Source organism: Rhea pennata, chromosome 2 (genome assembly GCF_028389875.1).
Source record: "Rhea pennata isolate bPtePen1 chromosome 2, bPtePen1.pri, whole genome shotgun sequence".
NCBI classification, from domain to species: domain Eukaryota; kingdom Metazoa; phylum Chordata; class Aves; order Rheiformes; family Rheidae; genus Rhea; species Rhea pennata.
The window spans coordinates 86,140,539-86,167,443 of NC_084664.1; positions in this window are offsets into that span (position 1 = coordinate 86,140,539).

Genomic DNA, 26,905 nt, shown 5'->3' on the forward strand with positions numbered 1-26,905 from the left:
ACAAATCGTTAGATAATATTCTGTAATTCTGAGGATCTGTTGGCCTTTTGTTGTTAAAAGATCTACAAGTATGACAAAGTCCCATACACAGCCTGGTTATTTAAAACACAAGGTTTATTTCTAAGTGAGAGGAATACAAGCCTTTATATACTGATAGAAGTTTTGTGTGTGTTTGTTTTGTGTTTTCTGTGCCGAAGAATCATAGACTTACTCAGATCAAAAGGGATTGTGGGAGGCTGTTCAGTCCAACCTCTTCCTGAAAGCGGGGTCAACACTGAATTTAATCCATGCTGTTCAGGGCTTTGTCCAGTTAGATCTTAGCAGCTTCCAAGGATGGAGCCTGTAGAATCTCTCCGGGCAGCATGATCCACTGCTTAACTGTCCTAATGGTGGATTTTTTGTCCGTTACCCAATCAGAACCTATTTAACTTTCTGAATTTATTTTTCATCTTAATGGATTTTTCTGTGAAGGTGACAGCCCAGTACCCTTAGGGAATTCTGAAAGACTCTATGGGCTCTCTTGTAGCTGGAGAAAACATAGGGGATTCAAAAATATTAGACTTAAAAACTTCAAATACAAATGCTTCCTAAAAGATGGTCACCATATCCCATGGCTAAGTAGGCAGAGTAGAGTTCTCTTGAAAGGTATTTGAAGGAGAAAAAATATTTGAATGGATATAATGTACAAAAACCTGTTTTTTAGAAAACAGTATGGGATAATATAAGGCACAAAAGAGTCAGATAAAAAGGGATTTTAGATCTTGAGCATGTCTTTCAGATTATACCTGGGTCTTTCAAGGTTGAATAATCTTCTTCAGCTCCATTTTTAATTGTTCTGCTTTCCCATTGTTGCCTGTCTTGCTCCCTGTACTGTTCAAACATAATCTCTATAACCTCTCGTTACAACACTCGGTCATCTAAAGACAGATACAGTTATTCCAAAACAGTAATAATAGCATCATTTCATATGACTGCACCATCCCTTTAAAATCGTACTGTATTTCTACCCCAACTGGCATAGTACGTATGCGTGAAAAAAGCCACGGTTGCTGAAGTCTTTGGGATTACGTACACACTTAGAATGCGGCGTGTACAAAGCAAGACTGACTTTTATGTAGACCACTATCAATAGATTTGAGCTAGAATAAAAAGTAGCTTTATTCCATATAATTATGATAGTACAGGCAATACAAGGATGAGTGAGGAGATGCTTTGAAATGAAAGCCAAGCTTGTAGTCAGACATACATCCGCTTACATGGATTGTTGCCAGCATATTTGCTTTTATATTTCTTCTGTCATATTTGATTACGCTCAAATTCCCCCAAGTCCTTTAGCTGAATTACAAATTATGGCTTTGTTTGGAAACAAATATGCCCACAAAGGCATTGTGTACCTTCTTGTGTGTGGAGTATGGTGTTACTAACTACAGAGGTGCATTAAAATACTTTGGGTATTTCTCCTGTCAGTTAAATAATTACATGTGAAAAATACAACACAGCTGCCTTTGGAAAACAGTAACATTCAGTCAGTAAACTTTAGATCTTCATAAAGTAATATATAAGTCAAACTCCCCTTGGGAGAAGATGGTAGTGTGTGTGCGTGCATCTGCATTTGTGTGTGTATATATATACATATACACACACACACATATATACACAAACATATACACATATATGTACACATTTGTGTATATATATATATACACACAATGTATAATGCATACATACATGTATATATGCATGCATACACACACGTACATGTACACATACATGTACATATATTTATGTATATATTCTATATGTGCTGTATATAATATTCAAATATTTCCAGTGTATAGTTAGTGCAAATATATTTTTACAAATTGGCAAATAATTCACAGCATATGATTCATTATAATACTTAATACTTTAGAATCTAGACAAGGGTTCTAAATAATGGGCATTTTTCTCAATTTTCCGTTTGTTAAATTTGCTCTAGAATGTACAGATCGTTACCACTCTCTTTATTTTTTATTTTATTTTTTTTCTATTTGAAGTTAGTTAAAAATAATAGTCAGCAGATGTACATAAGCAGCTTGTTGTGACTGGAGTACCTGCTGGTTTGAGTAATATTGAATAGTTTTTGAAAATAATTTAGAGACAGGAAAAATGTGCTCAACCTCACAGGTATTTGTATAGCAGGAATCTAGGTCATGAACAGCAGGTAACCATCATGACTGAGGAGTTTGTATAGTGAGACTGGAAAAATCCCAGGAAGTGATGCCGCATTCATTCTCTGGGTATCTCACATGCACATCATTGACTTTGGGCATTAAAAGTGCAGTGACATATACAGACCCATTAGTACTGAGAATCCAGCTCAGTAGCTAGATATGCAGAATTTGAGCTCTTTTGTTCAGTCTTGAATTGACTGTTGCTCTTCATTTACTAATTAGTTTTGTTTTCTGATATTCTTACTGATATTTTATTAAAATGAGTTAGAATTCACTGTTCCCTCAAGCATCCTATCTGTAAATACCTTCACCATAAAATTTTCATGAAAAATATATATGAATCATTGATGCAGTCAAAATACTTTCCATTAGATAATAATCTTATTTTGCTAACATTTTTGTTAAACTGTACAGATTTTCTTAATAAACTTCTTATAATTTCCCATCCAACAGAATGCTCATTATAAAAACAAAAGTGAAAATTGTGTCCTAATTTGTAATCATTAACCTCTTTCTTTACTTTCAGAAAGTTATTTGCAAGACTTGGTGTTATCATATATCACAGCTAGGACTACATTTGAAAGCAAGAATAGCAAATACTTGCCTATAGAAAAAAGGAAGCATACCCAATACATTTTGAAGGAGGCAGACAGAGCACAAAGAGCTGCCCCCCTGGGCAGTTCAGATTTCTTGCAAATCAAAGTGATTCCTGAATAATTTCCTTATCTGGACTGAAATATTTTCAAACTTAAAATGAACCTAAAGTTTTTCAGCAGCTTTTTTTTTTTTTTTTTTTTTTTTTTTTAACAGAGAGTAATTACTTCAGGCTGTTCTGTCTTTAAAGCATGGTCCTCTGACTTCATTTTGCAACAGGCACTATGTGACAGTTTGCATTGCTTTCAGCCCTCTGAAATACTTCTGATTCATTATTCTTCCTCTTTGCTAAATGAAAATAATCTGCTATTTAATCACTTGCTTGCAAGTGACCACTTGCTTACCTAAGGTGCTTGGCAAATTTCCCTTTTAGAGTTGGCAGGTGTATGTGCAAAAGATGTTCTTCTGCTAGATGATGTGGGGGTCACTAGCCAGGACACAGTTGCTGGAGGAAGCTGCAGGAAATGTGTGTGTTCACTGAAACCATTTCAGAGTCAATAAATTTCTTACCGGATGTTCAGCTGGTAAATACAGCAAGCAGTTGCAAACAAGCTAAATCACAGAGGAAAATGCTCTATCCATTCCTTGTTTCTCTCACAGTTTCTCTTATTTTATGCACATATCAGGTATAATTAACTGTATAATTTTTTCCAGTGATATCATATCTATATTTAAATTGCATGTACGGAAACTGAGAGATGACAAGGTGCATTCTTCTGAACCCTTGTCTGATACTAACACTTGTAGCGTAATCATCACATCAGGTAAGTATCCTCTTCCTTTTTGTTTTTCTTTAATAGTAGCAGCAGTATTCCAGAAGTGTTCAGAGTTAACTGAGATTGACTTTATCTTGTAGCAGATGCTGTGTATATACATCTTCCACACAAAAGAGATAACACAAAAAGCTTTATGGATCTCATATCCCTTCAATTTTCCCTCCCTAGCTTACTTATCCCTTCTTAGAATTCATAAGAAAGTGGTGATCTTTATATAAGTACCTGCATAGCTGTAGATTAAGAACATCTAGAGGAGAAGAGCTCTCAAACCAGTAAGAGTAACAATGCTTTCAAGTAATTGCAGTTATGCCTGGTTTGTTAGCGTTTGTGTAACATCAAAATAGTGCTAGGAGCTAAGTGTGCATGGCATCAAACACTGCCTTAAGGTATGCACACTTCTTCTTTTTCCCTCTGTTGCATTACCTCAGAGGATGAACAGCCCTTTTGTTTTTCTTCATTGCTAGGACACTTCTTTAGCTCACATAATAAAGGCGTGTGCTTTTATTAGTGGAGATCGTGGAGCTGATCTCTGCTGCTGTGCTCTTAGAATGTGTATGTACCACAACGTGTTATTACAGTGTTAGAGTAGATATATTATGTGTCCTTAGAGAACAGGGTATACAACCAAAACTCTGATAGAAAATTAATTGCCATGAGTAATTACAGTCATGTAATCTACTTACTACAATTTATTGTGTGTGGTAGCGCTACCATACATCATCATATCCTAAAGGTGTCAGGAAGTTTATACTAGGATTTAATGTTGACTCTGATACAGGACAGTCTGTTGTAAGGGAGGCGATTCTTTTGATTCTGACTTAAATCAGAGTTTCCCTTTGAAGGTATTTAATTGGAAAGACTACTCAGAGGACAACCAATCGTACGTGTTTTAAATTTGTTTATGTTTCGAACTGTCACAGACTAGTACTATTCATATAGGCATGGATACACAGATTTCCAGAGGACTGCTGACCTGAATTGCTATGGCCTGCCCATCTGCTGTTCACTCCTGACATCCATAGATGTCGGAGGAACAATGACCAATGGGCTCTACCTCTTCCATGCTTTTTTGTGTTTTGAGGAGTATGTTGCCATAGAATTACTGGGCATTGCAGCTGGGACGACATGGTCCCATCATTTTTGTCTTTGCAGAGATGTATATGTGAAGGAGTAAGGAAATTTCCATTTCATAGGTTTGGAAGCTTTTCCAGGTATTTTAATCCCTTCTTTTCTGCATAGGAAATGGAAAAAAAAAATCCTTTTCTATCCAACTGATATTTCAAAGAATGCATTTCAGTATTATCTGAGAGATCTAGAACAGTTTCCTCTTAAGATAGATCTAAATCCTTATTTCTGCAAGTACCTTGTCTAATTTCAAAGTGTTTGGTATAAGTTTGAGGTGAGCAAGCAGAAATGATTCGAATCCATTTATTTTGTCTGTTTTTTTTCTCCCTCCCTTGGACTTGTACACAGAATCCTATTGCTACCATTTCAACTGAAAAATGCGTTTGGATAGTCCTGCTGTGTTAATTGGATAAGAAAAAAAATCTGTGCTTACATACAAAAGATAGTAATTTCTTGGTAAATTTCTCATGAATTAGGCCAGTTTTCACTCTATGGAAAGTAAATTAAATCCTTACTTAATTATTTTTCTAATAATTTTCCTAATATAAATTAATTTTCAGAATCAAGTCTTTAAATTTAGACAGACTTTATTTTCCACTTGCTTCCTTAAAAAATACCACCAAGAAATCTGAGAAAGAGGAAATATCAAGATAGACTCACAAGGGAGACTCTTCTTCCACATAAACTCGATGCTATGATACAGAAATGAAAGATGTAGAGCTCCTGCCAATATATGGAAGCTTGATGTAGATGTTAGATTATTCATCAAAAGCAAATTATATTACATTTACTAATTAAGATTTTATTACATGCATTTGTTGCTTCCTAATTAGATAACTGGAACTCTTTGTTTGCAGTTATATAAATTTATTTGGAGGGTGCACTGTAGCTAGCATACACACCTCTACAAGAGCTATCAAATCCTACTCTCGTGAAATGATCACATTTTACTCTTCTTTTTTTTTTCTCTCTATCTCATACACGCAAATACACTAAAAAAAAGTTAAATTACCACATTTGAAAGGAAATAGATGGGCTCCAACTTCCTTTAAAATAGGTTCATTTGTTAACTTCTAAACCTTTCCTTAGTAATTTTCAAACATAATACATAGCACAGGTCTCTCCATGCCTTCAACACTCCAAGAGTTTCTCTCACTTTGGAATTGTTGTTAATGAAGCTGATCAGATAGAGCACTATATACTGTCTTTTAATGGTTATTTCTCACTATATAGTTTGTGTTGCTTAGACCTGCTATATTTCATAGTGCAAAGGAATTTGATTATCTAGTCCTAGTTTTACAAGGTGAGAAAATAATTAGAAGACATAGTTTTACATTCATTAAGTTTTGTACACTGTGTGTGCAAAATTATGCATGGACTGAATTTTAGCAAGGTTAGATTTTGGTTATGGAAATGTAGAAACAGAAGTCTGAATCTTGAAAGTTACCTTAAAAATAATTGTCATTATACTGAAGTCTTTCTTGGGTCTCTCCAAGCAAGGTAGAATATAACTAGCTTTTTGAAAATTGTGTATATGATAAAGAATTCCTTTGTATCTGCAAATTCATATTTAAATATTCATCTGACTTCAGTTAGCAAAATGTCTGAATAACCAAGATCTTCGCTACCTTCACTATTTAAGCCTGTAATATAGAGAAGTATTAATATGTATTCAAATGGAGTGTAAAGGTTGGGGTTAATCTTGCCTAAATTTTGCTATGTGAAAAGCAGATGTTTAATTTGAGGGAGATCTTCAGGAACCCTCCAAAGCTAATACAGATAGCCTGACACTTCTGGAGTGATTTAAACTATCTACTTTAGGCATGATCTACAATAGATGTTTAACACAGGATAAATCATCCTCAGGTGCTTCTCTCCATTTATTACTGAGGGAGTTTTGATGACTATCTCTGACAGTATAAGTAAATTTACGTATCAAATGTTAAATGATATTAGTCCTTCCCTGAGAAACTGAGGGCTAAGCTCACAAATGTTGAAATATCCAGGTTTGGCTTACCTCCCAGTTTAGGCTCCTACATTCAAAACTGTAACTTCTCACCCCTTTTCTCCTGTACTGCTGAGTCCTAAACTTGGAGACATCTAAAGACCATAGGTACCTCTGATGTTTACATTATGTTTTCCCATGAATTGAAAGGTCTACAACTCTGAAAGCCAGATTTGTCTCAGTACTTTTAGAGCATTCTGAATGTAAATCATATTTAAGAAAAAGTAGGTTTTGCAAAATGAGACTCTGCAAAGTCAGTAAATTTCAACTGTTAAGATTATTCTGGCAATACTAACTCATTCTTGTTGTAAATTTTTACTCACCCTTCTCAGAGATGGAGTAAAACAAGCTATCTTGTTATTTATGTAAATAGAATACCATGAAAGATTGTCCTGCCTGTCATATCCAAGCTATATGTACTCAGTATTTCAAGACTATTTATTACTTAAGCTAGCTTATACCTTGATGTAGGTTTGGCAGTACTTTGTTTTCAGGATTTTTTTTCACTATTTGGCCATTAAATTCTATCTACAGATTTTAATAAATAAGAAAAAGTATTAGACACCTTTTGCATTTTGTTCGTACTTACTGACTTCTGATACTTATCCAGCTGCTATCAAGAAAGTTACTGTAGCACAACATAGCCCCCACAGATGTCTTTTTTTTTTTTTTTTTTTTTTTTTTCCTGTTTCAGAACAGAGACTGAATCCTTAAACATTGTAATTCACGCATAGGTGTTTTCCCATCATTTTTTCCTCTATCCTATAAGCATCAAATACCAAAATTGTCCTCTTTTACTTTCATTTTTGTTGAATTTGGAATATATTTTCTATTCCTATATGGAATTTTAGCTGAATGCTTAACTTCATCAGAATTTAAAGATTAAGCATGCTGTAGAATAAAATATGCCTCAGTGTAAATAAAAGTATAAACAGAATACATTCTCACCAATACTGAACTAAATATTTGGCATCTAGAAGCGTGCGTACACTTGGCACATCCTTTTTGCCTGAGTAATGTCTAATGTTAGAGTATAACTAATGAAGCATTCTGTGTGGTAGCAAATGTAGTGATCCTTACAGGATCTCCATTTGCCCTACGCTAAACTACTCTACCGCAAGTAATTGTAGTGCCTAAGAGCAGTTAGAGGCCATGAATCATGGTGAAAGCCCCAAATTATACTTGTACTGTGCTTAGAAAAAGGTTTTGTAGCACAAGTGGCAGAAGGAAGAATATCGGATTAAAGAGAGAAAGATATAAACCCACGGTTATCATTTCAGGTATAATGCTTACAGCTGTTTCCTTATCAACTCTCCAAGTAATAGAACTAGTAAAGGCAGTACAAGTTTTGGAGCTCATAAAAATAGAAACAGTAGCACAGACAAATACAAAAGTGAGCTATCAGAAGGAACTCCTTTCATGCCTTTCTCAAATATCTCTTTTAATATAAGAGAGCTTGTTTTTCATTAGCTTTTTTGTTTTTATACCAACTCCAAAAAACCATAATTCAAAAATTATCAAATTATAAGCAAAAAACACTTTCCATTTCTGTGCTGGGACCAACACATTAATGTAATAAATGACATATTTCAAGATTCTTCAGATTCCTGTTTTCAAGTTATTTCAAAACAAATTGACAGATCTGTAAGTTTTTACTTTTCCTTGATACCTCTTAATTTGCTTTTCTTGAGCACTAAGATCACTCTTTTCTCTCCCTTAAATTTTCCTTGATTTAATGCATTTGAGTAGTTCCCTTCAGTATCTACACGTGGTGACACTCAAATATATGCACAAATCTATGGAAAACCATAACTTTCTGAAGCTAATGCTCTGACAGAACTAAAGAAGTTTGATCCGGACATGTTACTAGCTCTGCTTTCCCCAGCATTTTCTTTTGTTCATGGTTAGAGCTTTAGGCAACACTCTTTTCTAACTTTCAGAATTAATATTTGCTGTTGACAGGTTTTGCTCTTCAAGTGTTCTGCTCTACAAAGTAAGACACTAAGGATTCTGGTGTGTTGACATTGTCCATTAGTAAAGCATCTGGTTATGGACAAAAAAGGCCACTTTCATCAGACTAAGGAAAATCAAAAGGTTTTAAGACATCCAAAAATGATACCGTAGGAATTTGAGAATATCTCTTAAGTCAGAAGTGCTGTTTCCTGGTGCATGTTAGCATGTGATAACATGTTAGCATGTTATCACATCTCTAGGGACTTACCCGGAACAGCTACTGTGGCACTTCCTTAGTATGAATGACACCAATAGAAGCTGCTTCAGGAACAGCATGACAACATATCTAGAATCTGGCATCTCTTTATTGTATGGTATTTATCAGGATTAAACCATCCGGTTGCTCCTATATAGTTTTATTAATTGGTATTGATAGAAGTCAAGTCTTATCTATGGAAGATGCATATACATCTATCGCATGTATATGCGATAGAGCATGAGTGCAGCTTGCATTTAGCAAAAGCTTTTATATTTCTGTAGACAAAATCAACCAGAGTTATTATAAATATTTATTAGTTTCCCCTACCCTGCAGTTTAGTTTCTTCTGTGTAACATTAGAGAAATTTATAATATACATAAAAATTCATGATATAGAGCAAAGATTTTTCTTGAAGTCAGTATCTATGGATAAGGTTATCTAAGACATATAATAGCAGCATTGATCTCGTATTTCTTCCATTAAAATTCCTCTATCAATAACCTTATTAATAAGCCATAACTCCCTTAAAGATTCCAATCTTTAAGACTTTTTTTTCTTTTTTTTTTTTTTCCCCCTAAGTAGGGCTCATAGGAGCCATTAACCTCTGGTAAGAATGTAGACAAACAGAAAAATAGCTACTGAATTTCCTATTTAATATTCTTTATGGGTTATATTATTTACTGTTAGCTCTTCAGAGACCTAGAGCAATGGGACTCTGCTCCTGTTTGAATTGTTTGGCACTAGCATAATATAAATAGCAATAATTATAGAGAAGACACACAGTAAAAATGGGACTAGATTTTTCTAATGTTAAATGTTTTAAATTTGCTTTCAACACCATTGTTCTACTTATTCAGGATATATATTTCTCTTATTTGTTCTTATTATACTCCAGAGAAACAATAATGAATTATTTTAAACATTGCTCTTGAATGGAGACAGGAAGAGAAATGACAAGCAAATGGAAAAGAGATGTTAAAATGGTATAACTTGTAACTTTAAAGATTCTTTTGCACATGCTACAGTCTCTTTTTTATGTATGCAAAGTGTCTGGAGATGTATAACTTTTGAAGCCAGAATGAGCCACATGAAATGCTGCAAAAGACGGAACAATGAACTGCAATTTGTCTGAAGTTCATAGCTTCTGAGAGATACAAGGACATTTGATCTTGATCCAGCAACTTCAAATATTAAAGAATTTAGCCATTTGTGCAGATAATTTTTAAAAACTTAATTATTTGCAGTGTCAAGAAAGCATACTTTGTTTCCAGTCTGCCTGTGTTCAGCCTCCAGCTATTGTGCCTTCTTATGTATTTTCTTCCTGCAGCCAAGTTAGAGAGTCATCTACTTTCAGAATTGTGTTCCCTGAGTTGGTACTTCAAGGCTAAGATAAAATCAGCTCTCATTCCTTTCATGGATAAACTAAGCAAATAGAATTTTCCAACTTTTTCACTAGAAGGCAAATTTTCTAGCTCTCAAGTTATTCTGCTGCCATTTCTTCTAAATTCTTGTTTTTCAGACCCCTTTATTTTGTGATTGATGTCAAACCTGAAATAATTTAATCAGTGCTGGCTTTGTCACAGACTTTTCCACAGAAAGTAGCTCCTCTTTCTTATTTGATACTCTTCTACTTGGGTAGCTATGCATTGCATTCATCCTTTTATCTAAAATGTAACACTATAAGCTAGCAATTGTTTGTTTTGAAAGTCTTTTCAATGATGCTGTATGATATCATCTTCCATCTTCAGCTATAGGAGTTGAATTCTTTTCTCCTGCATATTTGAGCTTGCAATTGACAGTATTAAAATTTTAGTATTATTCTACCAATTTTTACTTAAACTATAGACAAAAATAACATGAGGCCAAGAATAGATTCCTGTGGAACTGTATTAACATTATCCTTGTTTCTCATTAAAATTACCATTGAGATCTAACATTAAACTGCTTTTAAAATGATTTAATAAGGATTCCACTGATACTATGTGATGCTAATTTTATTCAGCCTGTTATGCAGGATTAAGTCAAATGCCTCATAGAAGCCTATTATGCCGAAACAGTTGCTTTTATGAATCAAATCTGTTAAAACAAGCTTTAATTGTTTTGTTTCAGTTTTATTTTAAAATATTTCCAGAAACCATATTGAATGACGTTTAACTGTATTACTATCCTTTAAATCTTTACCAGTTGCGTCTCATATCAGCCTTTTTGTGAATTGGCCTATGAAATATTTCTGGATCACTGATGAATGGCTACCTATCTTTTAAAACATTAGTAACGAGGACCAGTAAATATTCAGTTAGCATTTCTGAAGGAACTCAGGTTGCTGACAGGTGCGTTACAGACTGAGGTGTTCAAGCTCTTGGAGATGGCAGATATGTCACCAATTTTTGAAAGCATTTCAGGGCAGATCCAGGCAGCTTCCATTTGGGTAACACAGACCAGCAACATTTGTCTTTGTTTCTTCTGGGAAATAGGTGGAAACTATTGTAAAGAATGGAATCGGAGGCAAATTTAAAGTCAGAACTCACAAAGTACTTTAAAGAAGCAGTGCGCATGTGCACAAAAATTGATCTCCTTTGATTTCCAAAGGCAATCAACATGGTCCTTTGCCAATGGTCCTTAAAGAAATTAAGCTGCCATGAGATAAGAGAGAAACTTCACTTGGGTAAACAACTTATTAAAAGATAAGAAACAAAGCAATGAAATAAATGATCCTTTTTTTTTTTTTTTTTTTTTTTTTCCTGTTTTGCTGTTTTTTACAGTGGAGATGTGCAAGAATCTGTCCTGGGGACTGTGTGTTCAATATACTTATAATGATGTGAAAACAGAGAAATAATCAAATGTCAAGCTATTGGTACTAAATTAGTCAAGGTGATAAAGGTGGGGACCAATTGCAAAACCTGGGTGATAAAATGGCAGATGAAGTTCAACACGGACAAGTGTCATGCGTATGGATACATGCAGTCTTCAGCATCTTAAGTCTTCAGTGAGCTTGGATGGGCTCTGGACAGTCTATTACCATGCAGTTCTGGTATCTTGGGCTTATGATAGACTGTTAAAATGTCAGTTCATCGCTCATCAACAGTAAAAAAGCAAAATTGAGTGTTAGGAATTAAGGAAGGAATACAGTGCTTTTTCGTTCCCTGAAAGGCAGCATGAGAACAGACTAAAGCAGTAAATGTGCATCCAGCATACACAAATTTTTTTTGGTTTTTAGTAAGTAGAAATGATCTTGAGGTTTGATGAGTATGTTTGTGTATCATATTATTTCTTATATATAAAAATTTGCTTTTGATCTTTCAGCAGGATAATGAAGTGAAATCATTGGTAGAAGTACAGAGTTGAAAACAGATGTGCATCCTGTTTAAATTAAAATCAGCTCTAGTTAGTGCAGCATATGATGGAATTCCTTTAGCTATCACAAATAATGACTAGACAAAAAGTAACCTAATCGAAAAAAAGTATCTTGTGACTCGGTATTTGTGGGAACGATTGCACAGGTAGTAAAGAGGGAAAACTGGTAAAGACCCAAAATTATAGAACGAGCAAACTGAAACATTTAGTTTTCATCTGGGGTAATTCTGCCAGTCCATGGAACAGAGAAATCAAAAATTACTTGGAAATACTAAACTACTTAATGTACAAGGGAAAGAATGGTTGGGAATACAATGGATATTTAATTCCCTGGGTAGAAGATGGATGAAACTTTCTAAGAATAAAAAGATCTACATTTTCATATTCTAGAATATTTTCATCTGTATTTTCTAACATCAGAAAATGTCTTTCTAAAGTCATTAGGACTGCCCCCCCCCCCAAAAAAAAAAAATAATAGTTTCAGTGTTCTAAATTCATCTCTGACATGGACATGCTCTATAATTTCAGAAAAAAATGAAATTTCTATATTCTTTACTAGTTGTCAAAATGATGAGGATGAACAAAAAAAGGTGTATATTATAGGGGATACTTCAGTTTAGTTAAGATGTGTAAATATTTACAAAATGCAAAACACCATCTAAGTGTTATGCTTTACTCTTATTGCATCTTATTAGCTTCTACTGGGATTCATGTCTTGTACTGGTATGAAAAAGTTATGTAATGCAGAATACTTGCACAGACGTTGGGCTGCATTTATTTGGAACATTTCTATACAAGCTCTAAGAAAATCCCTGAATACTTTTGTTCCATAAATAAATCTGAACCAAAAGAAAAAAAAATCCTTCCAAATGCTGATTTATTCCTTATGGAGATCAATTTATTTTTTAGAACCTGCAAAAATTTAAGTAATAAAGAAAATAATAGAAATAATACTTTACCATATCAGCATTTTACTGAGCAAACTCTTATGATAAATTAGAAGTAGTCATGAACTATGATCTATTTTAGAGCAGAAATCATCCTTTGGATGCGAGATTTCAGGAATCCTTTCAGTTTGCTTTAAATAGTTAGGCAATCATGAAAAACAAAATAATACATCAACAAAAACTGAATAGTAAAACAAAAACATTTTAATGTCCATGTTCTTTCTCTCCTTTATGTCATTAATTCATCCTCTAGGTGTAGAATTAAATTAGACAACCTTTGATACCCTAATACTGTCCTTCACTCTTAGAAAGTAAAAATTACTTAAATAATTGCTGATCAGAAAATTTAGTAAAATGTGCTGGATTTTAACCTATAGATAAATATGAATACAGACAGTCAGAAAGCAAGCTCAAGAATACAAAAGCTATGGTTCTGGGAGACTGAAATTTTCTGGCAGGAAAAATTCTCTGTTTAATGTTTGCATTGCCAGAATTTCATCCTTATTTAGCAGCTATTCATTCATGTAAGCATCTGCCATGGAAATTCTCCCATTTCCCATTAGTACAGACAATTGCCTTTTCCACTTCTGCTTTTTACTGGATAAAAAACTATTTTATTCCTTTGCAAAGACCCTTTACTCTTCTGATCTAATATATTCCAGCAAGGTAGAGAAGGAGATTGAACCACTATCTTCTCTTATAATGTGTGAAGATAACTTCATAATTATCTGTCAAGCCCAGCACTATCAACTTACACACTACGAGATGACAAAGTAATTTTTCACTAATGGCATTTTCCATAAGCATTCACCTTCAAGATTGTTGTCTTTTTCACTTTATGCTCTTGGGACAAGAGTTTTATCCTAGATGTTGCATTCAGCCTCACATTAGGTTTTACTAAGCACCGATTTTTTTTTTTCATTTGGAAATTCGAGGCAGGGGGAAAGGACTTTTGCTTAGCAAGTACAGGAGAGAATACATCATCTTTAGTAAAATCTTCTCTCTGGAGCAAAAAGTGGAAACTGCCCGTGATTTATGTTCATCCCACATTTTTCAAACTTTCTACCTACTCTTTTGCTGGATATTCAGATACAGGGAATTAGTTCCTGCCTACTGTAGAAGGCAGGTAATATTACTAACATACAATTTTCTTTCTTGCAGTAATGGATCAGTGTTAAAGTCCCTAAACAGAAAATCTTCCTAAATGTACAGCTCCAGTGTGTTGTTTCCGTGTTAATTCCATATGCCATACACTACCAGCTGTGGTTTTGTTTCCCATAGGTGAGACACCACTGAGGTTAACAGCTACTATGTTCTCTGCCAAGGCAAGCACAGGTGCGTGCAGAAGATCCAGCACTTTGCTTGGCCTTGTGTTTCCCTGCAGGCTGCGAGGACTCAGCCTGATTTCAGGCCACCTACAAATCCTACCTGATCTGGTGGCAGATGATACATGATGGTCCTCATGAGAGGGATATGAAGCTGTTGTGGTTGCCTCTCTTTGCTCATATGATACAGCTGCAATGGCAGATAGGATAACCCGCATCCAGTGACAGCAGCCAGAGTCCCTTGACTTGCTATGTCCTTGTACATGATCCAAGGCACAGATTACACAGAAAGGGCAGGGTAGTTAAATGGGCAGCTTGTGCATATGAACTCAAGCTGGTGTTTGGGCTGTTCCCAGATGCTCTGTAGAGCAGTCAGCGAGTCTTCATGTGAATACAGGCAAGGCTGACTTTAGGATCTGCTCGGCTTACAGAGGTTCGGAGGCAGCTATTGCACAAGCCTGGACACCATGTGAATAGAAAGATAGTGGTCTATAGGGGGAGCTGATTTTCTTCTGACAGACTCATAGTAGTTGACAAAACTGTAGAAGTTTCTCAATGTTGACAAGTTGAAGTGTTCTTTGTCACCTTTACGTACATTAAATTATGAATTTTTGCATAGATTAATTAAAACAAGGGGGAGAGTGTAGAACATACTCTGCAACCTAGGAGCCAGGGATCACAGCTTAATAAGTAATGGCTGCATTTAATGAGCAATTTCTAAATAATCTAGTTATGAATAAACATAAGGATTTTGCCTATGGTTATAGATTTGTTTTCACCTCTGCATACAGTGGAGGTCAGAAAATATTCAAGCACTGGATTCTCTTTTCAAGAGGATCAGAATTTAAGCAATTACAAATACAAAAGGCTTTTTACCATTCTTTGACTGGATAAAAGGTCTAAATAGATCTCACAGTCCTGGCCAGCTGGCACTAGTGTAGAGGCTAGTGAAAAATCTCTGCATCCAACAGTCACTCTTAGCTAAAGTTTTGACTCATAATTTATGTAAAATGGAACATCATTTTGTCATAAGAAATGCTACCTGTCTTTGTGTAAGATGCAGATAATTCATATGAGAAATCTGTATTTATATCTATGGGATATGGATATTAATATATTTTCTTTCTAGAAATGAAAGAAATGAAGGTCAAATAATTGCATTGCTAGGAATCGTGTTTTATGTTAAAACAGAAACTGTATATGACTACATAGTCATATACATGTATATATACGTATAACTGTTCTCAAAAAGAGAATATGACTTGTGCAAAAGAGAATCTCACTATTAATGTTATCATGCCTGGTTTTCAGGTAATTGCATATGGTTCAAGAAACTAAGAGTGAAAAGGGAACGAATGGGTCCTTTCTACACCTTCTTTGATTTCTCTCATATTGCATTCAGAGCAGAATGTCTTCCATGTTTTACTTCTAGTAAAAGCTTGAAAGTAAAAGATATTTTTCCCCAAAATGAAAAATCTTGGCCTTGCCCTTTGGCTACACAACCAAAAACCTAATTGAGAAATGATACTTCTTCACTGGAATTCGAGTTGGTTGCTTAGTTCTTCCCTTCTATTCCTCCTGTGTGCTTGACTGTGTTTCTCATTTTGCACTGAAAGAGTAATTTTTTACCTGTCTTCACTGTGGCATCATAAACTATGGGAGATAATACTGGATAAGAAACTCCATTCACATAGAAGAATGAAGGCAGGAATCCCAGAAGGATTACTGGATTAATATGTCTTGTTTGGAACTTTAATTTACTCTCTCTAAAAAAAAAAAGAAAAAAAAATCTAATAAATACTTTTCATTTTGAAAAAATCCATTTTTCTTTTGAAAACAGCTATAAAAGAATATTTCTGGGACAAATTCATATAATTTTATTACACTTTTTGAATGCTGAGAGAAATAAGAAGAAACTTTTGTATGCTTAATTAAATTATAATATAAATACGAATTCTATACAAGTTGTACATATGATATTTCATCATTTTAAGAGAACAATCTTGGAGACATATCCAGACCTCAGAATTTTGCATTACTGTTTGCAATTCAGTGCAGTGTCTGCTGTCAGAGAAGAGCAACAGTCTTTTTATTTTCAATTTGCACTGAACTTCAGACAGAAAACATACCTGCATATTGGTTTGCCACACTTGCACATAAATTGCTATGCTTCCTTTTGGGAAGAAGTAGTACTACTCTATCCACCATTAATTTCATGATATCAGGGGTGGTGATGTAGCTTTGCCTAAGAGTAGGAGGAAAAAGGAAGGGAAAAAAGTTATAAATTAAGTTTTATTTTTATTCTTGACAGTAATCTACTGTGTTAGATCTCTGGAAAGGCTTAACGGTGAAAAGCAAAATGGAAAAATTATTATTAAAATAATGAGGTCCCTCTCCCTTCCTTATCGCAGGAGATGAATTAATGATTATGTGACCCTCAGTTGTAGCAACTAGAAACTGTGATTGACAGTGTAGAAGAGTGGAACACATCCTGTTGTACCGATAGGCTGAACTATCCAAATCAGAGGAGAGCAGCTGTTGAAGCATTAGCTAGTTTGCAGATATAGTGGGTCTTTGAAGACATTAATTTTGACTAGGGCTTGTTTGTAGTGTTAATGTTAAAAAAAAAAAAAAAAAAAAAAAAGGTTGTGTAAGGGAAAATATTTATATGTGTAAGACACATCCAAATTTACATCAGGTGTACCATTGCTCAGTAAACAGTTTATGAGAAATGTCATTGTGTATGTGAACATGGAGAAAAGAGGAAAGGATTGGGTTATGCTTTTAGGAATTGCAAACCTGGACAGAAGACAAGTGATAGACATTTTCTCAACCTATCCATTGCTGACCTGAGGATAAGATGGAGACTTCTGCTTCTAGAAAGCAAATCTTTTCTTGAACTCTCTGGTAAAGCATGACATGCTTCTTTCCTTCCACTCTTTCATCAAGAAAGTCAAGTATACTCCCACTACCTACAAAAAATTCAAAGATGAGTCATCAAACTAGGCATTTTTACTCTGCATTTTGTCTGTTTGTATTAATAAAAATTAGTATTTCATATTTTCACAGTGCTGTGTATTAGCCTTAATAGTTTTTAATATGTTTGGATACCCATTCCTTTTTGGACTATGGACAAAAAGGCTTACCTGAATCAAATACATCTTTCAGTATTTTCGTTTATTTCCCCTTAAGGCCTCTTGAAGATAGTCTAAATTCATTAAAGCAGTTTACAAAGCTATTTTTGAATAACATCTACTCCCTTAAGGCAGGCTGGATTAATGACACATGCAGATAAGAAGCACAGTTTGTAACTTCAGAAAAAATAAAAAAAGAATGTTCAGAGTCAGAACTGAAGACCTATGTTAATACCAACCTACAGAAAGAGAGCATCTAAGCTTTTGTGACCTTTCTATGGAAGAATAATAAATAGAATTCTAGTTATCAAAAGAAAAAAAAATCTACCTTTTATAGAAACTTTATAAGAGTTAATCTAGCCCATATGAATGCATCTATATAAATATATAAAATGCATTTTTTGGTGAAACTCAAGAAATTCTTACTGCATTTCGTTCACATAATGAATAAAAATGAGTTCCATAGTGAATCTGCAGGACTCTGCAGGATCTTTGAATTGTCACAGTTTAACTTGTATCTTTGACGTCACAGAATTAACTCTCTTGAGCTTTCAGAAATCAAAGGTCCCTCATAACTAGAAATAATTCTAGGGGTTATTGTGCTGATGGTACTGAATAGTCCATAAAGAAGAAAGCTTCTCTTTAATTGCTTTTCTTTTCAGCTGTTAAGGGTCTTTTTTTTTAATGTATTTTTTAAGTAAATGCTGCAAGAAGCAGATCTTTATATTGGATTTTATACATATTCTTCTTTATTTAAAAACTTTTTTTTTTTTTTTCTGTTCTAGCTCATCTTCATTTTGGTGACTCTTTAGGTAATATTTCTAAGGAACTTTGTAGCCAAACTGAGTTTTTTAATGGGACAAAATCCAAGAGTTTTGGAATCTTTTCATCCCCTACCAAAAGACACTGTGTCCCCTTCTGTTTTATAGGCTCTAGACAAATGCTACAATTGAATGCACAGTTCTACAGCTAAGGAAAAGAAGGTAAAGTGATGCAGGCCATGGAATTTTATAGGATTAAATAGGTAATTAAAACCCATAATTGAAATGCATGATGAGGGTCAGTCATATTGTGCTCTTTCTCTCTCAGGTAATTATTTATCGGTCAACTGTGGCCAATTTTGCCAGCATCATCTTCACTCTCATTTAAGACCCATACTTCCCAATTAAACCAATTTTATGGTTTGAAATAGACAAGTCCTTACTTTTTAAGAAACAATTCCTACAGGGGAGTTTAGTGAAATGCATTTTAACACTGTTGATTCCAAGTCAAAGCTGACCATTTCACAAAAAAACCAAGAAAGTTAGGTTGTTTTGCCCCTGACTGTCCAGTATGTAAACTCTTTTCAGGATCTGACAGTGCCAATAGGATTTATTCTTTCTATCAAATATATCACTGTAATTATTTCAGCACTATATAATCAGTAATGAATTGTAGCTTCACAGTACTTGTGTGAAGAGCAGAAGTCTTATTCCTATACTATATTTCTAATGCTGAGGCAAAGAACAGATTAAAATATGCCCAAGATTTCAGAGAAAATTAATGAATGTTCAAAGGTTTTGAGGTCCAGACTACTACCCTTTTATTAGTCCATGTTTCACCTAGCCTTTGAACTTCCTACTGCCAAAACGTCTGCAAAGGCATCCTCACAAACCTCTGTGCAATCTCTCTCTTTGGACAATTTTTATTCTCAAGTGCATGCAAGTCATGGTGATATCTTGATGAGATACACTGAGAAAGCAGTCTCTGATGCCACAGAGACAGAGATGAAATTGTCAAAATACCAAAATACTTCTTCTATCTCATGATAAAGAAGAAATAAATACTACCAATAGGGCTTTTCCATAAGCAGAGAGTTTCTAACTTTGCAGACTACCTTCTGGTTTGCCCAGGATATCTGACTCCATTGACATACTTCCTCACAGTTTTTAGTGATCAGGGAACAAGCACTAGAATCGGCTCACTAGTTGTTTATTTTCTGATTTTTAGAAAAGAAACTGCTATTGTCGCAGTCTGTAATTGCATTTTCAGTATACAAGTGAAGTGTCTCAACACTATGACTGGAAACTTTGCTGTACTCAGAATCAATGGGATGTTCAACATGCTGAAACCCAACTATTATCAGATTGATTTGAATGCCAGGCTGTAATTTTCCTCTTCTTTGTTTTGTTATCAGCATTTTAATTCAAATTACGTATTTTCTTCATTGTGTGATGCAGAGCACAATGCAACCTTTCGAGGAAGATCGGAGTTTGTTCCTGTTGGAAGCGCTCCTCCTAATTCATAGCCAAAACATCTGAAGCTGCAGCTGCTGTCGCATTAGTAGAAGTTGATTTATGTGCAGAAAATAAAATTCCTCAGAAGACAAAACAGCCTCTACTCAGTAAGCCATAATCTGAAGAATATCATCAAGGAGTGACCATAACCAAGGCTACTGTACTTCCAGTCTGACCACAAAAGGTTCAGGTTATAATATCTAATGCTGATATGCCAATACTCTATTGTAAATTGTGATATCAAGAAAGGTGGACCAGCTCTTCTAAATTTGACTGTTCAAGACTGGTAATTATTCGACAAAAAAGAAGTCAAATCACTGAAAAGCATGCCAGTAGTGGGATAGGTTGACTATGTGCTCTGTTTGATGGGGTCACAGAAAAAATAGATCATGCTTTACTTAAGCCTAAAGACTAAAGAATCAAAATCATATAGTATCAGTGTTGGTAAGTTTGTTAAATATTTCTGTCTTATACATTTGTAAAAGATACAAAGATACAAGGTTTTCTTAGAGTACCAACAAGATGATGACTGGAAAAAAAAAAAAAAAAAAAAAAAAAAAAAAAAAAAAAAAAAAGAAGAAGAAGAAGAAGAGGAAGCCTTGCTAGATGCCTTAGCACAACTGCACCACCAGATTTTGTAACAAGGTGATACAGAGATCATACCATTTGTGGCATCAGAAGCCCAATACCTGTCAGAAAACTGAAGTTTGAAACTGATTTGATGTATGGGAAGGCATTATAGGGACTGAACACACCGAGAGAGTCAAGACAGGAAAAGAGGCACTGTTGAATTTTCTGAAGATCAGAGACACTATCTGTTATTGTCCAACACTATCATCTGTTAAAAAAGATGGCAATCTCTTTCTGTTACTGAGCAGAACATAAACTGAGGAGAAACAATTTTGGGGATTAGTATGGGAGAGAGAAACCAGGACAATTTTTTACCTTCTTGTCTTGCAACCTGAGGGAAAACAAAACAAAACAAAACAAAACAAAACAAAAATAAAAAAGGAGCATTTTGTGAGATTGAGGACACTGTAAGCTTCCTAACAGTTTGGCTGGTTTGAACACAGCAAGCATTATCTTAGTGAAAGCAGGAAATTTCTGAAGTTAAAATCATATCATACATATTGCAAACCTTTTCTAGTGCAGCTAAAGAATATAAAACAAACAGCAATAAAAAATAAAAAAAAATAAAACAAAAATCCAAACTTACTTACAATTACCTAGCCTGAGACTGCTTTTAAAATTTCTTCATCAACTTCACTGAAGCAGACTTGAGGACAGAAAAGCCCAGGAGAGCAGGTCAATTTTCAAGGACAACTTTCTCAAAGCACAGGAATCACAGAGTTACAGAATGCCTGAGATTGGAGGTCTCTGGAGATCATCTAGTCTATCCCCCCTGCTCAAACGGGGTCACCTAGAGCATCTTAGACAGGATCGCGTCCAGGTGGGCCTTTAATATCTCCAGAGAAGGAGACTGCACAGCCTCTCTGGGCAACCTGGTCCAGTGCTCTGTCACTCTTACAGTGAAGAAGCTTGGGTTTATTTCTTTTTCTTTTTTTCTCTTTTTCTTTTTCTTCCACAGGAGAAAATGGGCAGGCATAGCTGGGGTCAGAGTAACTGAATGTGAAACTCCTGACTGAGCTAAAACACAAAAATGAAACGTGTTGGAGGTGGGAGGATGGACAGACTGCCAAAGAGGAATATACAAGTGTTACAGAGGCAGGGCTAAAGCTCACCTGGAGCTGGAGCTGGCAAGAGATCTGAAGGTTAACAAGAAAAGTTTTTAGAAGAGCAAAAGCTGCGAAAGAGTGGTCAAGAAAATGTGGGCCCATTGCTGAATGGGAACTGACTGAACATATACTAGTTCATGGATCAGCTGAGATACATCAAAGGATGCTGAGGAAATTGGCTGATGACATTGTGAGACACTCTCTATCACAAGGCCCTCACCTTTGAAAGGCTGTGGCCACTGGAAAAAGGTAAATCTTATGCCAATTTTGAGAAAAGGCAAAAAGTAGATTTTACAGCTTAGTCAGCCTCACTTCAGTCCTTTGGAAGATTATGGAGCAAGCTGTGATGTGGAGAAGAAAGTAGTTGGGAACTGCCATCCTAAATTTCTCATGAGCAAAACTGGTTTGATTACCCTTATTGCCTGCTATGGTTAAATAAATGCCTGGCTGTGTGGGTGCAGGGAGAGTAGTGGATGTTTTTTAAATTTTCCTTTAGAAAGGCTTTCAACATGAGGCCCCTGCACGCATTAATAGGCATTAAGTCCCTGACTAGCCTCTGCTGGGGTCTCCACCCACAGTTCCTGTCCATGAGCTTGTAGGATCTGTGAATAACTAGCTGGAATGCCCTGCTCAAAGGGTAGCAGTCAACAGCTTGAAGTTCAAACAGCTGTCAGATGAGTGGGGTCCTCAGGGCTTGGCCATAGAGCAAATACTGTTCTGTGTCTTCCTCAACAACCTGGCTCGTGAGATGGAGTGCTCATTCAACAAGTTTGAAAATTATACTGAACTGAGGGTGGTTGGAAATGTATTATAGGCTGGTGCTGCTTGTACAGGGCTGCTAAACACAAAGATAGATGAGAAGTCCTGCACCTGGGATAAAAAAATCTCTGTGTATCAGTACAGGCCAAACACTGACCAGCTTGGGAATGGCTCTGCAGAAAAGGACCTGAGTATCCTCTGGACAACAGGTTGAGCATAAGTCAGGACTGCGCCCTTCTGACGATGAGGCCGACTGCATACTGGGGCAGTGGCAAATGTGTAGCTGGCAAATAAAAGGAGGTGATTATTCTTTCCTGTTTGGCACTGGTAAGGCCACATCTCTATGGCCTACCTAGAGATTTGTATTAGTTTTTAATGGCAATTATTTAATGATAACTTTTATCTACTTTGTTTTAGCTTTGGTTTACCCGTGCAACGGTGTGGTGTAATGCTAAATATGTCTATGATCCAAAAATAAAATGCAGTGTACAGTATGACAGCAGAGACTTTAAAAATGCAGGCATAGGGTGATACTTGAAGGCCCAGAGCTATAAACAGCTCACATCGTCAGTAAATGCCTATCTAAAAATGCATCTCTGTGAAACGGAAGAATCCAATCTGTCAGGTAGCAAAGAGAATGAAGAAGTATCCAGTATATGTAACACACACCTTAGCAAACTGGGATGTAAAGTGAAACTACAGACCAATGAAGGAGGATTAAGATGCAGAGCATGTTAGCGAATACATAAAAATGAACCAAGCAGTACCTAGACCGAGGAAGAAGAAACTATCACATCAATGTGGCAGCCTTCCCAGGGAAGGACTTTGGGAAACATGATACCACTCCACCTTCAGATTTTCCAGTTGCAAACATTTTTACTAATATTTACATGTGACAAGGTCAGAAATTGTACATAGCTATTATCAGCATGATAAAAAATATTCTGAAAACCTACATTTTGTTTTTCTCTCTTTAAAGTTCAGTTATATTTGGTTTAGTTGGACTAATTTAAATCATGCCTAGGATGAAAGTCTAGCAGAGAAGCAGAGAAACTTACTGGCATATCATTTGTAGTTCTGAAATGGAGGGAGATATTTAAGAACTGTATTTATATATTATATGTATTTACATCTCCGATATCATCCAGTACTAAAAAAAATCCAAAAAACAAACAAATAAATGAATAATAAAAAACTAAAAAAAAAAAACCAAGGAAAGTCCTCATAATGAAACAATCATTTCTTGGAAAAAAAAAGGGTAGATGTATACTATAACTTATATTGCTTCTATGCATTCTCTTTGTTATAATATCCCATTTTCACAACCTTTCTGAAATGTTGCAACCTGAATGTTGCAACCTAAATGAAAACATACATCTGATTATATTGTTATGCTGTGTCTAGACTATTATTTTTGAACTGAGTAAAATGTTCTTTTTAAGAGCAGACGTTGTCACTTTCTGCTATCATAGGCCATACCTTTGGCTCTCCTTCTGTGATTAGTAATGACCAACATTAATCTCTCTCTTCACTAGACTGGCTTTCAACTGATCTAGTCATCTTTTCATCTTCACATTATTATTTTTTGCCACTCAAACTTTTTCACGACTTTGAATTTTTTTTGTTGATTTGTCTTAGATGAGTTTGCTTAAAAAAAAAAAAAAAAAGAGAGAGAGAGAGAGAAGGAAAGAAAGATTGATTTTTTTTTTTCCTTCCAGAGTGGAAGAAAAATGTCAAGTATTATCATGAAAAAAAAGAAAAAAAAAGTTCTCTTGGCTCCTTGACTCTCTGCTATTAGTTTGAACACTGTTGTAATAATGTGAAACCAACTCAGAAATTAGACAGAAATGACCTTACCAGCCTTCCAAGTTATTATTCATTCAAGTCTTCTAATCTTGTCTCATTAAAGACTAGTAGACACATCATGTAGATAACGGTTAGAAATCTTTTCTCATCATGTGCTGCATAATGCGCCTGTTTTCCCTGCTTACAGATTTAACTTGGAAATAAAACAGATGAAAAAATGTCACTTCAACTAATACACTAACTTAGTTGCATCTCGTGTATCTCTTTACTTATCCTTTATTTCTATTTAGATGGTATTCAGAATTCCTTGTAGAGTGAACAAAGCTTGTAAACCCTGGTACATTCGGAGGGATATATTCAAGAGAAAATGGTTTGATTTTCATCATTTGTAAAGGATTTATAAAATATATAAGCTATTACTGTTGATTTCGAATTATTTTTGAAATAAATGTTTGTATGATTTATTTATGTATTATTGTTTCCATCTTCCTATCCTGTCTCTGAAAAACAGAAATCCTTTGCCTTAATTAATCTTTTATTGATTTTTAACATTTCAAAATGAGGGTCTCGTCCCACTCATTATCATATATGATAAACAATGCTTATGACAACTAAAGGATATGAAGGGTTGGAATTTTTGATTAAAAGAAATGCAATATGTAAACAGCATGAAATGCAAATTTATCTGAAATAGCAAATAAGCTTGGGGAAGAGAAAAACAAAAAAAAAAAGCCCAAAAAGCAACAAAAAAACCCTTCACCAATATATTTTTGCTTATTTGATTAAAATGATAGATGTATGGGGAAGGTTGTGGGTGGGACAAGAAGGAGAGGCATAGGGAACTTCTTGAGCCACTGTCTATCCACCTGGAGGCTTCACGGTTCTTTGCCAGTTTCAAGAATCATTCATTCGGATCTCTGTTTGACCCTCTTTTTAGACAGAAATTAGAACCGTAACTGCTGCTAAACCCAATGTTAATGGCGAATGAATTTACTTGGAAAGTAAAAATATTTTGCAATGTTAAAATATTTACATATATTCTGAAGTGTAAAAAGCTGTTCAGCTTCCGAATGTAAAATACATCAGAGAGCCATTGGATAACATTTTCTGTTAACTAAAACCTTCAAAGTTCTTATCTGCATTTTGCATTGTTCGCATATATAAAGATATATGGGACTTGATTTATAAATATCACAAGCAGAGACAGCTCTTACCATGAAAATAGTGGTGATCACAGCATATACATGACTTTAAGCATGTCAGAAGTCTAGTTATTGTCATATACTTGAAGAAAAATAGGTACTTAATCATCTTTGCAAGAACTAAATGTGATAGCTTGGAGTTTGCAAAACATATGGACTCTTCACCTTTGATAAAGCAGAGCATCATTCCAGGGCTCCTACAACATGCCAAAATTATTTTTATTGCTTCTAATTAATATTATTCCTGGAGGAGCAACCATGACTGGCCTGTAATTTACCACAATTTCTGTTTCTATAAGACTGTAATAGCTGAGATGGGAATAGACCCCAGCAGTTCATGGCTACTAGTCATTCCTCAAATTCATTGCACACAAACAAGAACAGAAATATGGCTGATTTCTCCAGCCTCCAGTCATTCTGAACCACATGTCAGAGCTTTGTGTGATGCACTGTACTTTTCTATTATATGTTTGTTCTACTTTGTTTCTTTCCCACCAGGATGCTTAGGTTAATAAATGTGTTTCTTATAAAACGGGCTCTGTTGGTAGGCCAGAACGTTGAGTAAAACTGTCTTTTGCATGTCACCTCTTACCACTTACATCATTTCCCACTGAGTTGTCTTTTCCATTCCTCTTATCATCCTAGAAAATGCAAATGAAGTAATTATCTAGTTAAATTCCAAACAGGCATTATTCATTTGAGAAATCGTTACTTTGTAGTGCAAAGGAAGCATTTTTTCCCCACCTTTGGCACTTTACAATAAACTCATTCTGATTTAAATTGATTGCTGTGGGATTATCTTGGAGTCATTAAAATAATGCTGTATTGACATTCGTTAATGTCTTTAATTAGCAATTTCAAATTCCAGAATTTGGAATTAAGGATGCACAGGTATAACTTATTTTACCTATATATGATTTTTATATTAATTTGAATCAAGTCTGTTAAACTTATTCTGTATGATGTTGTAAATTGGTCTCAGGATTGTCCTTGATGGAGTAAAATTGATGGTAGCAAGGAGGGGATGGACTCCTCATAGCTGAACAAATATTCGAAATTAACTCAGGAAAGAGCAGAAAACGGCCAATTTCCCAAGAGAAATATACAAAAGTATTGTGAATTACTACACAAAACTCTTCCTTGTTCTGCCCATATCAGAGCATTGACTTCATGTTGACTTTTTGGCCTATTTCCACCTATTGACATAGCAGCAGAAGACAAGAACATTTTATTGTTCTGTAAATGGTAGGAAAAATTGATGTTTTATGTGGACATCATGTAAATCTGTACATGAGGGATGTAGTTAGTTTAGGAACTACAGTTAGTTCCTAAATTGGTGTATATGATTCCAGGTTATCAATCTGATCTAGGAAGTTTTCTT